The 12,751-nt window shown below is 45.9% G+C and overlaps 1 protein-coding gene across 4 annotated transcripts in view; it reads left to right on the top strand.

Moving 5' to 3' along the window:
• SPEG (striated muscle enriched protein kinase) overlaps positions 1-12,751 on the top strand; it is a 496,800-nt gene that overhangs the window by 231,051 nt on the left and 252,998 nt on the right. The window lies entirely within an intron of this gene.

The raw sequence follows: 12,751 nt of genomic DNA, 5'->3' as shown, positions 1-12,751 counted from the left end.
AAATGGCAGGGCAGTACAAAACCCCCCCAAATGACCCCATTTTGGAAAGTAGACCCCCTAAGGAAATTGATAAGAGGCATGTTGAGCCCATTGAATATTTTATTTTTTTGCCTCAAGCGATTGAATAATGACAAAAAAAAAATTTTTTTTTTTTTTTTACACAAAGTTGTCACTAAATGATATATTGCTCACACATGCTATGGGCGTATGTGAAATGACACCCCAAAATAAATTCTGCTGCTTCTCCTGAGTACGGGGATACCACATATGTGGGACTTTTTGGGAGCCTAGCCGCGTACGGGGCCCCGAAAACCAAGCACCGCCTTCAGGCTTTCTAAGGGCGTAAATTTTTGAGTTCACTTCTCACTACCTATTACAGTTTTGAAGGCCATAAAATGCCAAGATGGCACAAAACCCCCACAAATGACCCCATTTTAGAAAGTAGACACCCCAAGCTATTTGCTGAGAGGCATGTTGAGTTCATGGAATATTTTATATTTTGCCACAAGTTGCGGGAAAATTACAAACTTTTTTTTTTTTTTTTTTTTTTTAACAAAGTTGTCACTAAATGATATATTGCTCATGCATGCCATGGGCATATGTGAAATGACACCCCAAAATAAATTCTGCTGCTTCTCCTGAGTACGGGGATACCACATATGTGGGACTTTTTGGGAGCCTAGCCGCGTACGGGGCCCCGAAAACCAAGCACCGCCTTCAGGCTTTCTAAGGGCGTAAATTTTTGAGTTCACTTCTCACTACCTATTACAGTTTTGAAGGCCATAAAATGCCAAGATGGCACAAAACCCCCACAAATGACCCCATTTTAGAAAGTAGACACCCCAAGCTATTTGCTGAGAGGCATGTTGAGTTCATGGAATATTTTATATTTTGCCACAAGTTGCGGGAAAATTACAAACTTTTTTTTTTTTTTTTTTTTTTTTAACAAAGTTGTCACTAAATGATATATTGCTCATGCATGCCATGGGCATATGTGAAATGACACCCCAAAATAAATTCTGCTGCTTCTCCTGAGTACGGGGATACCACATATGTGGGACTTTTTGGGAGCCTAGCCGCGTACGGGGCCCCGAAAACCAAGCACCGCCTTCAGGCTTTCTAAGGGCGTTACAGTTTTGAAGGCCATAAAATGCCAAGATGGCACAAACCCCCCCAAATGACCCCATTTTGGAAAGTAGACACCCCTAAATTTAGGGGTACACTAGTGAGACTAGGTAATAAATGGCGGGTGCCCTGAAACTATAAAAAAAATAACTAACCAACCAGCGTCACCTGTAACAGTTATATGGTGATCACTGGTGAAAGGGTTAACTAGGGGGCAATTAGGGGGCTTTATGCGGTAGTATATGGGGGTCCCTGGCGCTATAAAAAGCTGCAGCGAACCTAAATACCTACCTGCCTAACTAGCGTCACCTGTGACACTAATACAGCGATCAGAAAAACGATCGCTTATTAGGCTGGGTTCACACTGGAGCGATGCGGGAACGCCACGAATGCGCGGCGGGTTCCCGCATCGCATGCCTCCCGGCGGCAGTTCACACTGCCCTATGCGAACTGCTGGGAGTGTCAGTGAAATGTTACTGACACCCCCAGATCAGTTCGCATATCGCAGTGCGATCTGCAAACTCGGATCGCATGGTGTGAACACCCATGCGATCCGATTCTGCTGCGGGCCAAAAAAAGGGTCCCGTGCGAATTTGCGGCGGGTGCGGCGAATGGCTGAACTCGAATCGCACAGAGATCGGATGTGATTTGCACTGCAGTGCGGTGCGAATCACATCCGTTCTCATAAACCGCTGCAATGTGAACCCAGCCTTAGTGACACTGGCGACGGGGGGGGGAATCACGGGGTTAAACCTTTATTGGGGGGGTTAGGGGGGTACCTTAGAACTAAAGGGGGCTAACCCTAACTGCCCTAACAGTTATTAGTCACAAATGACACCCGCCGGGTGATCAGGGGGTTAAACCTTTATTAGGTAATAAATGGCGGGTGCCCTGAAACTATAAAAAAATAACTAACCAACCAGCGTCACCTGTAACAGTTATATGGTGATCACTGGTGAAAGGGTTAACTAGGGGGCAATCAGAGGGCTTTATGCGGTAGTATATGGGGGTCCCTGGCGCTATAAAAAGCTGCGGCGAACCTAAATACCTACCTGCCTAACTAGCGTCACCTGTGACACTAATACGGTGATCAGAAAAATTATCGCTTATTAGGCTGGGTTCACACTGGAGCGATGCGGGAACGCACGAATCCGCGGCGGGTTCCCGCATCGCATGCCTCCCGGCGGCAGTTCACACTGCCCTATGCGAACTGCTGGGAGTGTCAGTGAAATGTTACTGACACCCCCAGATCAGTTCGCAGATCGCAGTGCGATCTGCAAACTCGGATCGCATGGTGTGAACACCCATGCGATCCGATTCTGCTGCGGGCCAAAAAAAGGGTCCTGTGCGAATTTGCGGCGGGTGCGGCGGGTGTGGCGGGTGCGGCGGGTGCGGCGAATGGCTGAACTCGAATCGCACAGAGATCGGATGTGATTTGCACTGCAGTGCGGTGCGAATCACATTCGTTCTCATAAACCGCTGCAATGTGAACCCAGCCTTAGTGACACTGGCGACGGGGGGTGATCACGGGGTTAAACCTTTATTGGGGGGGTTAGGGGGGTACATTAGAACTAAAGGGGGCTAACTCTAACTGCCCTAACAGTTATTACAGTCACAAATGACACCAATGCAAAAAAAAAAAAAAAAAAATGACATTGGTGTCACTGTGACTGGGGGGCAGGGGTAATTGGGGGGGTGATCGGGGGGTAAAGGGGGGGTGTGAGTGTGCCTGGCATGTTCTACTGTGTGTGTAGAGTGTTGGTGCAACTCACCGATCCGCTCTCCTCCGTGTCGGAACGGAAAATACCGACACGGAGGAGAGAATACATCACTTCCTCTCCTGTGTTTACATTACAGGAGAGGAAGTAATGTCACCGGGGATTTCTATTCGTCGGGAGCGATCGCGAGGGGGTGGCCATGAATGAATGGCCGCCCCCTCGTCCCGGATCGCTCCCGGACGAAAACCGACCGCCGCAGGCACCGGGCGGGGGCCCGATCGGGCCCCCGACCCGCGGGAGGCAAGGGACGTACATGTATGTCCTTATGCCTGCCCGTGTCATTGTACCGACGTACATCGGCTTGCGGCGGTCGGCAACTGGTTAAAGTGGAAGTTCTATTTTTGGGTGGAACTCCGCTTTAAAGTGTTATTAAACCCAGGACCCTGCATTCACTATATCTGGTCTCCCACTGTACACAGAGCATGTAAATGCAATAAATATAAACTGCTAAATACCTTTTCTCATCAGCCTTATACAGCAGTCTTGTGACTTCTATCAGTGTCTGGTTAAAGCTTGTTGTAGGAGTTTTCATTCTGCTCTGATTGTCCTATGAGGCTGCAGGACCCCTGGCCCTCTAACTGGACAGTGCTGATTGGCCCTGTGCTGATCACATGCATCTTCCCAAGAAAAAAAAAAATCTCTAGCAATACACACCAAACTGAGCATGTGTAGAGTTTTCCCCAAGGCTCTGTTCTATCAGGAGATGGTTTGGCGACTGGAAGAAAGGGGGGATCACACAGCCTTTTTACACAAAGGATTAACTCCTTTAGTTCCACCGTGAGTATAATAAGCATGCTTTACTTCATATACAGAACGATTTTACTTTTGTGGGCTTAGTAAAACTTTAACCCCTTTTTCCACCATGGCAAGGCACAGCACTGGCACAATAGCATACCTCCCAACTTTATGAGATGGGAACGAGGCATAGGACACACCCCTGTCATGCCCACTTAAAGGAGAATTATACAAAAAAAAACATTGGTTAAACCCACAAGGGATTTTTTTACCACTACTATTTCTTTATATTGGCGTTTGAAATGTACAAATGCAGCAATTTAGAAATCGGATGAAAGGTTTAGCGCTGGGAACACTTTTTTACAGATAAAAAGTGCATTTTATAGACAACTATATGGATCAGACAAAAAGGAGGGACAAATGAGGAGGAAAGAGGAACACTGTTCCAAATCAGGGACAGTCCCTCGAAATCTGAGACATTTAGGAGCTATGCAATAGATAGATTTTGTTGCTGCTATAGATTAACTGCCTATCAGTCTATATAGCAACTCCAAAATGGAACTTAAATATGCATTAAAAGAGATGTATGGGATTTTTTTTTTCTTTTTTGTTGAATCATAGTTACCTAGGTGCAGGGCCGCTGATCACACACCTGCCCTGTTATACTAGGCCTGGCCAGCGGGGGGCCCGAGCAGCTTTTAACTTCTAGCTAAAAAAAAAATGTAATAAATAAAAATAAGCTATATAACTATATTAACCCGCACCCACTTGATTACTAAGGTATATAAGGAATATATATTCATTTCCTGGGCCCCATCAGTTTACCAGAGGGGCCCAGGAGTTGAAAACAGAAGAGGGACTTTTTTTCCATTTTTGGGTGCAGGGATACAATTGCATGCTGTTCTCAGTATACCTGCACAAACTAAAGTTCTTTCTGCTCACTGTATGCCTCTTCGGCGGACGGATATTACTGTTATACGGCTCCCTTCATTCAGTAAGTGCTGCAGCCTGAGGGACTTATCACTGAGGGCTGAGACAGACAGAGCAGCAGGAGTAATCTGGACAACGGCAGTGGTACACAGGCAAGCAGTCCCCTGCACATACACACACACTGACAGGTCACACTATTGTATAATGTGCAGTCCCCAGACTCTGTGCTCATGGTAATTATCATTATGATGATCAGGGCACAGCAGGTGCTGTATGGCTCTGTCAGTGTAACATGGCTGTGTGGTGCTGACTTCCCTGATATATGGTTGTACTGTGTGTTACAGGCTATAACTCAGCACAGCCATAACACAGTCAGCACCACACAGTCATGTTACACTGACAGAGCCATACATCATGAGCACATAGTGAGCTGCTACTTTTACACATGTGATGGGGGAAGGGACAGTAAAAACACTAAGCCAAGCTGCATTTTTACCACTCCCTTTTGATAACCTTTCACCCAAGCTTTGCAATTAGGTCCTTTTTCATGCAGACCTGATTGAAAGCTTCATGTAGGTTTACAGGTATGAACTGACTTGTGTGCATTTAGATCCACCTTCCTCCGTGTCCATTCAGGTAGGAAAAAAATAAAAATTGAAAAAGAATATCCTTTTCTATTTTTCCAGACCTAAATGTGACAGATCAGAGGTAGCCTGATGTAAATGGACACAAGTCGGTGGTGTTTGGAGACACAAACTGAAAGGGCACAGATGTCAAAATACTGACATCTCTCCCATTCAGATGCAGTTATGATTGGTGGGGTGCTATAAATGTTACATGTTCCAGCTCCTGCCTCCAGACACCCCCCCCCCCCCCGACAGCGCGGAGGCAGGGGCGGGACGAGGGGTGGGATTGTGGGCGGAGCCAGGGTGGGGAAACCCAACAATTGTCCCTTGTCATAGGCTGCGCCTGCTCTGCGAGCGATATCTGCTCATCTCCCGATAGGGAATTTGGAAAAGCAGATTTACTTTCCTAATCCCCCACTCCTGGAGGCTCCTCTGCCCCGCTAGACAAATCCCTGCAACCTCTTTTCCCCTATTCTCCAACTATGCCACTTGGCAGACTGGATGTCTTTCTCTCTCTTGCCCGGCCCCCCTGTAGACCCCTCTATGCTGGGGGCTATAATGTGAAGGGGGTCTGAGGACACCAATGTAAAGGGGGACTGTGATGTAAAGGGGAGGGGACTGAGGTGTGAAGGGGAGCTGCGTTGTAAAGGGGAGGGAACTGCAATGTGAAGGGGGGGTTCTGATGTAAAGGGGAGGGGACTGTGATGTGAAGGGGGGCTGCGATGTAAAAGGGAGGGAACTGAGATGTGAAGAAGAGCTGCCTTGTAAAGGGGAGGGGACTGTGATGTGAAGGGGGTCTGCGATGTAAAGAGGAGGGGACTGTGATGTGAAGGGGGGCTGCGAAGTAAAGGGGAGGGGACTGTGGTGTAAAGGGAGGCTGTGATGTAAAGGGGAGTGGACTGTGGTGTAAAGGGAGGATGTGATGTAAAGGGGATGGGACTGTGGTCTAAAGGGGGGCTATGATGTAAAGGGGAGGGGACTGTGGTGTAAAGGGGGGCTGTGATGTAAAGGTGAGGGGACTGTGGTGTAAAGGGGGGCTGTGATGTAAAGGGGATGGGACTGTGGTCTAAAGGGGGGCTGTGATGTAAAGGGGAGGGGACTGTGGTGTAAAGGGGGGCTGTGATGTAAAGGGGAGGGAACTGTGGTGTAAAGGGGGGCTGTGGTGTAAAGCGGAGGGAACTGTGATGTAAAGGGTGGACTATGATGTAAAGGGGGACTGTAATTTAAAGGGGAGGGGACTGTGGTCTAAAGGGGGCTGTGATGTAAAGGGGAGGGGACTGTGGTCTAAAGGGGGCTGTGATGTAAAGGGGAGGGGACTGTGGTCTAAAGGGGGGCTGTAATGTAAAGGGGAGGGGACTGTGGTGTAAAGGGGGGATGTGATGTAAAGGGGAGGGGACTGTGGTGTAAAGGGGAGGGAACTGTGATGTAAAGGGTGGACTATGATGTAAAGGGGGACTGTAATGTAAAGGGGAGGGGACTGTGATGTAAAGGGGGGACTTGGGTGTAAAGGGAGGCTGTGATGTAAAGGGGAGGGGACTGTGGTCTAAAGGGGGCTGTGATGTAAAGGGGAGGGGACTGTGGTCTAAAGGGGGCTGTGATGTAAAGGGGAGGGGACTGTGGTGTAAAGGGGGCTGTGATGTAAAGGGGAGGGGACTGTGGTCTAAAGGGGGCTGTGATGTAAAGGGGAGGGGACTGTGGTGTAAAGGGGGGCTGTGATATAAAAAGGAGGGGACTGTGATGTAAAGGGGGGCTGTGATGTAAAGGTGAGGGGATTGTGATGCGAAGACGGAACTGAGATGTGAAGGGGGCCGTAATATAAAGGAGAGGGGACTGGGATGTGAATGAGCACTGTGATGTAAAGGGGTGGGGCCTGTGATGTCAGGAGGGGACTGTGATTCGAAGGGGGACTGTGATGTAAAGGGGAGGGAACTGTGACATAAAGGGGGGACTGTGACATAAAGGGGAGGGAACTGTGATGTGAAAGGGGTAGATCTGTGATATGAAGGGGTCTGTGATAAAAAGGAGGGGGGGAGGGGTGTTGTGATGTAAAAGATCTCGATCATTGCACAAGCATGCAATTCAGACCCCTAGAGGGGAATTTGCAGGCCTAAAAAAGGAATAAACCCTTGCAGTGCAGGTGCAGCCCCTCTGCCAGGGAGAATTTTTAACTTTGTGATTTAAGTGAACCCAGATATAGTCAACATACAGTTTCCACATTTTGTCATATTAAAACCAAAATTGTAAATGTGTTTTATTGGGATTTTATGTAATAGACCAGCACAAAGTGGCACATAATTGTGAAGTGAAAGGAAAATGATAAATGGCAATTACAGCTTTTTGGGGATGTCTCCACCAGCTTTGCACATCTAGAGAGGGACATTTTTGCCCATTCTTCTTTGCAAAATATCTCAAGCTCTGTCAGATTGGATGGAGAGCGTCTGTGAACAGCAAATTTCAAGTCTTACACAAATATGATTTGATGTAAACCATTCCATTGTAGCTCTGGCTGTATGTTTCGGGTCATTATCCTGCTGGAAGGTGAACTTCCATCCCAGTCTCAAGTCTTTTGCAGACTCTAAGGTTTTCTTTTAAGATTGCCTTGTATTTGGCTCCATCCATCTTCCCATCAACTCTGACCAGCTTCCCTGTCCCTGCTGAAGAAAAGCATCCCAACAACATGATGCTGCCACCATTATATAAATTATAGCAAAGAATCCAGTCCAAAAGCAATGTGCAAATCCAATACTACAGCAGCGCTTCTGTCATTCCAAAACATGAAACCTGACCGGCATTTAGACCCCTTTCACACTGCGCCGCCTAGGGCGTCAGCGGTAAAGCGGCGCTATTTTTAGCACCGTTTTACCGTTATTTTAGCGCCGCTATTCGGCCGCTAGCGGGAACGGTTTTAACCCCCCACTAGTGGCCCAAAAGGGATTAAAGCCACCCAAAAAACACCCCTGGAGCGGCATTTTGCCGGCGGTATCGCAGCGCTGCCCCATTGATTTCAATGGGGAGCAGGAGTGGAGGGGCGGTGAGTTAACAGCTCCTTTAACGCTCCAAAGAAGCTCCTGGCAGGACTTTTTCTTACGCTCTGCCAGAGCACCACTCCAGTGTGAAAGCCCTTGGGCTTTCACACTGGACTGCATGGAGCAGCTGTTTTAGGGTGTTTTCCAGGCGCTATTTTTAATGCTATAGCACCTTCAAAATTCCCTCAGTGTGAAAGGGGTCTTATGTATTTGACCATATAAGAAACAAAAGGATGGCACTTGGTGAATAAAATTCTGAAAGCAGACGGTGATCCTAGTAGATGTTATAAGCGTGCACCATACACCAAGATCCACACCACGTGAGTCACACTGCCCTAAGGGTCCAAACTCACCAGAAAGCAGTAAATCACAAGCTTTGAAACATTCAGAGGAAAGTCATCCAAAATATAGGGCTGGTTAGAGCTTTATCATCTCATTAGACACTCCTGGTTCAGGCACTTTATCTAAATAAGAGGTCAACATGTTCAAACACCAGTGTCAGCTTCATCTCTCTGTCTGTCCGGGATATTCTAATGCCCCGAACACACGATCTGACTTTACGACGGGAAATGTTGGATGTGAGCTTGTTGGCTGAAAGTCCGACTGCGTGTACGCTCCATCGAACATTTGTTGTTTGACTTTGCGCCAACAAATGTTGGCTAGCGGGTTCTCAAATTTTCTGCCAACAAAACTTTGTTGTCGGAAAGTCCGATCGTGTGTACACAAGTCCGTTACACAAAAGTCCACGCATGCTGGGAATGAAGTACGAGCCGGAGGCGCTCGGTCTTGTAAAACTAGCGTTCGTAATGGATATATCACATGACTATTGAACTTCCTTTTTTTCGGCTCGTCGTCACTACGTTCGTAATTGTTGGCCAACATTTGTGTGACCGTGTATATGCAAGACAAGTTGAAGCCAACAACCTTCGAACAAAATTCCATGGTTTTGTTGTCGGAAAGTCCGATCGCGTGTACGGGGCATTAAAGAATGTTAGAAGGATGAGAGCTCCAAGGGTACAATGCTGTTTGATGTGTGCACCGCATCGCAGATACACTTTGCTGATGGATGTGATTGCAGATGAGTTGAATGAGTAGCAATGTACCAAAATGGTGCACGTTGCAATTGCAAGGTGTGCTGGGCCATGATTGCACCATCACATTCAAAGTGGAAATAAATTGTATCTGAGCACCGCAAACTGAAAATGATATTTATTTTGTTTTAAATATTCAGACCATCCGTCCATGTCTCCATGCCTTCATTTGTTGATTTTGAAAAACACCCTTTAGCATTTTGAGTAAGGGCAGATGAAGATGACGTGGTGTCTTCTCGGGGGATTTGATGATATTCAACTGACTGCTAAAGCTAAATGATTCTTATGAATACTGCTCTATTACGCCAAGAAGACCATTGCATTATACTGGATACCTTCTGACCCCCTGTACATTGGTTTGTGGAAACGTTTAATCAATCAGAGCCTCCTACTTTATAAGCTAAATCATGAGGCGAAGGGGGTGTCTGGGGAAGTTTACTAGACTCTGGGGACCCTGGCTGGACACACAAGACAAGAGTGACTCTCTTCTACATTTAAGCCTCGTACACACCATCAGATTTTCCGACGGGAATTGTGTGATGACAGGCTGTTGGTGGAAAATCCGACCGTTTGTACGATCCAGCGGACAATTGTCAGATTTTCAGCGGCAAATGTTGGATGGCAGGCTTTAAAATTTTCCGCGGACAAATGTCTGTTGTTGGATTTTCAAAGCGTGTGTACACAAGTCCGCCACACAAAAGTCCAAAGTACAAACACACATGCTCGGAAGCAAGGATGAGCCGGAAGCGGTTGGTCTTGTAAACTAGAGTTCGTAATGGAGAATTAACATTCATGACGTGGCAAATTATGAAATGTCGAAATGCAGCGCACAATTCTCTTCTTCTTTAATGGGATAATAATGAAGCTGCTTTTCTGGTGATACTGATGGAGTTATTGCAAACTAATTTTCAAAGGCTTTTTTTTCTAGTGATATCAAGAATATTATTATTATGCTTTTTTTCATTTGTGCAAGTTACCACAACACCATTATCCCGTAGATTTTAAGATCAGAGATATAACTATGTTGGTGTCCCTTGTTAATTTTACATTATAATTTTTAAAATGTAACTGCCTACTCCCAAACTGGCCTGGGCATGTAGGGGGTTGAAAATGCCGGGTATTGAAGTGGTTAACTAAACAAATTTATGTAAATAACAAATCGAAACAAAACAATTTTTTTTCCGTTCTGCACAGATCTAGTATCTGCCTTCCTGTATGAGATACAAGCAGACAGACACTGAGAGGTCTGCAGGGGTCCTGCGTGGTACTCAGGATCTGCAATGCTTTCCAGGCTCCAAGTAATAAAAATAATAAATGTAAATTTTTTTACCTGCAAAATTATGTGCATTTACTTATTTTTTTCGTAGCCATAGACTGAGTATAGCCTCAAGTAAATAGTAGACACAATACACATAAAAGTACCATCATCCCAGTTAATAATTGTCAAGGAGTAAGGGTTCTAGGAATGCCGGGGCAGTTGCTGAAGCTGCTCCCTTTGTATCCACACCCAAAAATGTTTTGTTATATGGACTATCTCGGTACTTGGTAGAAAATACACAGAAAAAATTCTAAAAATTACAAAAAACTATACAGCAAAACATTCACAATAATAAAATCATATACACAGCAGTTTAACAAACTACCGACGGGTTACCCCGTGAGGTCTCTGTTGAAGAGGGGTGTAGGAAGATTTCCTCTACCGGTTTCGTGGCGAACCGCTTCTTCAGGAGGACAGTCTATAGGGTAAATAAGATGTTTACATATAATCAAATGACGATACAGCAGAAAATTTACAATAAGTCAAACAATTAGGGGATCACTCACAAAAAAGGAGGCAGTAGATCACAGGACCCATCGTTTCCCCCCCACGGCAGATGTGGGGGATTGTAAAGGACTCTTCAAATTTAAAAAAATTTTGATATCAGAATTATAATTAAGGCCAATTACTAATCAATTCACACCTAAAGAGTGATGTAATAATGAAAAATAATGAAGCAAATATAATATACCTTCCTACAGGGGTCAAAAAAGTGTGGGAACTCCCACCCAAGATCCACTCCCCCGCCCAAAAAAAAATGATACGCTCATATGCACGAACACTTCAAAAGTGGTATTTTTCATCCAATTTTCATATTGTCTGTATGAAGCTTAACGGTTAGTACATAAAAAAAAACAATCCTCAATAAAAAAAAATACGCTAATTCTCTGAATAATCAGCATTGATTCAATTGTGCTTCCATGCAAATGTGAACATCATGTTTTGATCTTTATTGAGGAATGTTGTTTTGTATATAGAGTGTTTATGTGGTGAGTTTACACTTTTCATTGAACAGAGTTTGGATAACACAGGGTTAAACGAAAAGGTCATAAATGAACTGCACATTATCTGGACAGAATGCTTGGGGAGATAGTGATGTGTTCCTGCTTAGGAGATGTATGTTACCTTGGGGGGCTGCAAACTCTGCAGGGGCTCCAACACACACTTGCTGCTATTCCAACCCTTCATATATTTCCACATAAACTTCCCTCCTGGCATTAGACTTTGCCAGGTATTGTGCCCAGCTTACCACCCCAAACTGATGTTCCTCCCTCAGCTCACCTCTCTCCCTGCATGTCCTGTGAGCAGAATAGCTCTGCTCCTCCTCTGGGTTCTCTCATCATATGGCACTGAAGATAGAGGAGGGGGGATTCAGCGGGACACACAGAGCAAGAGTGGGGGGGGGGGGTGAGGAGACAGAAAATCAGGAGGGGTCGGCGGGGAGGAGCGCATCACGAGAGGTCTGACTAAATACAATCTCTTAGCAGCAGGGACCTGATCTACCCGTCAGCTAGCTGTGATTGACAGGTAGATCGAAGCGGAAGCTGTCATGGGGCCCCCTACTGGCAATGCCTGAATGGTCAGTCCACCCTTGGTGCACTTACTATTGTGAGCTGTGTTGGCGGCTGCTAATGTAGCACCCGCCACACAGCTCGCATACTTCAAAGTCTTGCAGGACGCTGCTGATAATGGGAACTGAGTTCCTGTTTTGGAAAAAGTACAGGAACTCCGTTCCCATGCGTTCCCGCAGGACTTGAGCCCTGCCCTCCTATCTATTTACTAATGCATCCTAAAGATTCTAAAACGTAATGTTGATTGAGAGAGTTTAGTCCTGCTTTAGAATGCGGTAAAAGCATAGTAATACACCATTGTGTGAACAGGCCCTGACAGTAGGGTTGCCACTTTTTCTTCAAGCCAAACCCGAACACTTTAGTGGCGCACAGAATTTTTTATTTTTTTCGGCATAAACTACATGATAGTAACAGACCTGGGACACCTTTAGGCGCTCCAAAGAGAATAGTAATGCGGTGCATAGTGTACCCCTCACCCTCCTATCAGGCCCTGTTCTGAGCCACATTCCTGTCTGAATATTGTGTCCAGGTTTCAGGACTAAAACTCGGAC

This window comes from Lithobates pipiens, unplaced genomic scaffold (assembly GCF_037356315.1).
Source record: "Lithobates pipiens isolate NorthernLeopardFrog02 unplaced genomic scaffold, aLitPip1_a1.2 Scaffold_22, whole genome shotgun sequence".
NCBI classification, from domain to species: Eukaryota; Metazoa; Chordata; class Amphibia; order Anura; family Ranidae; genus Lithobates; species Lithobates pipiens.
Note: the sequence above shows the minus strand (reverse complement) of the source record. Positions and strands in the feature narration are given on the sequence as shown.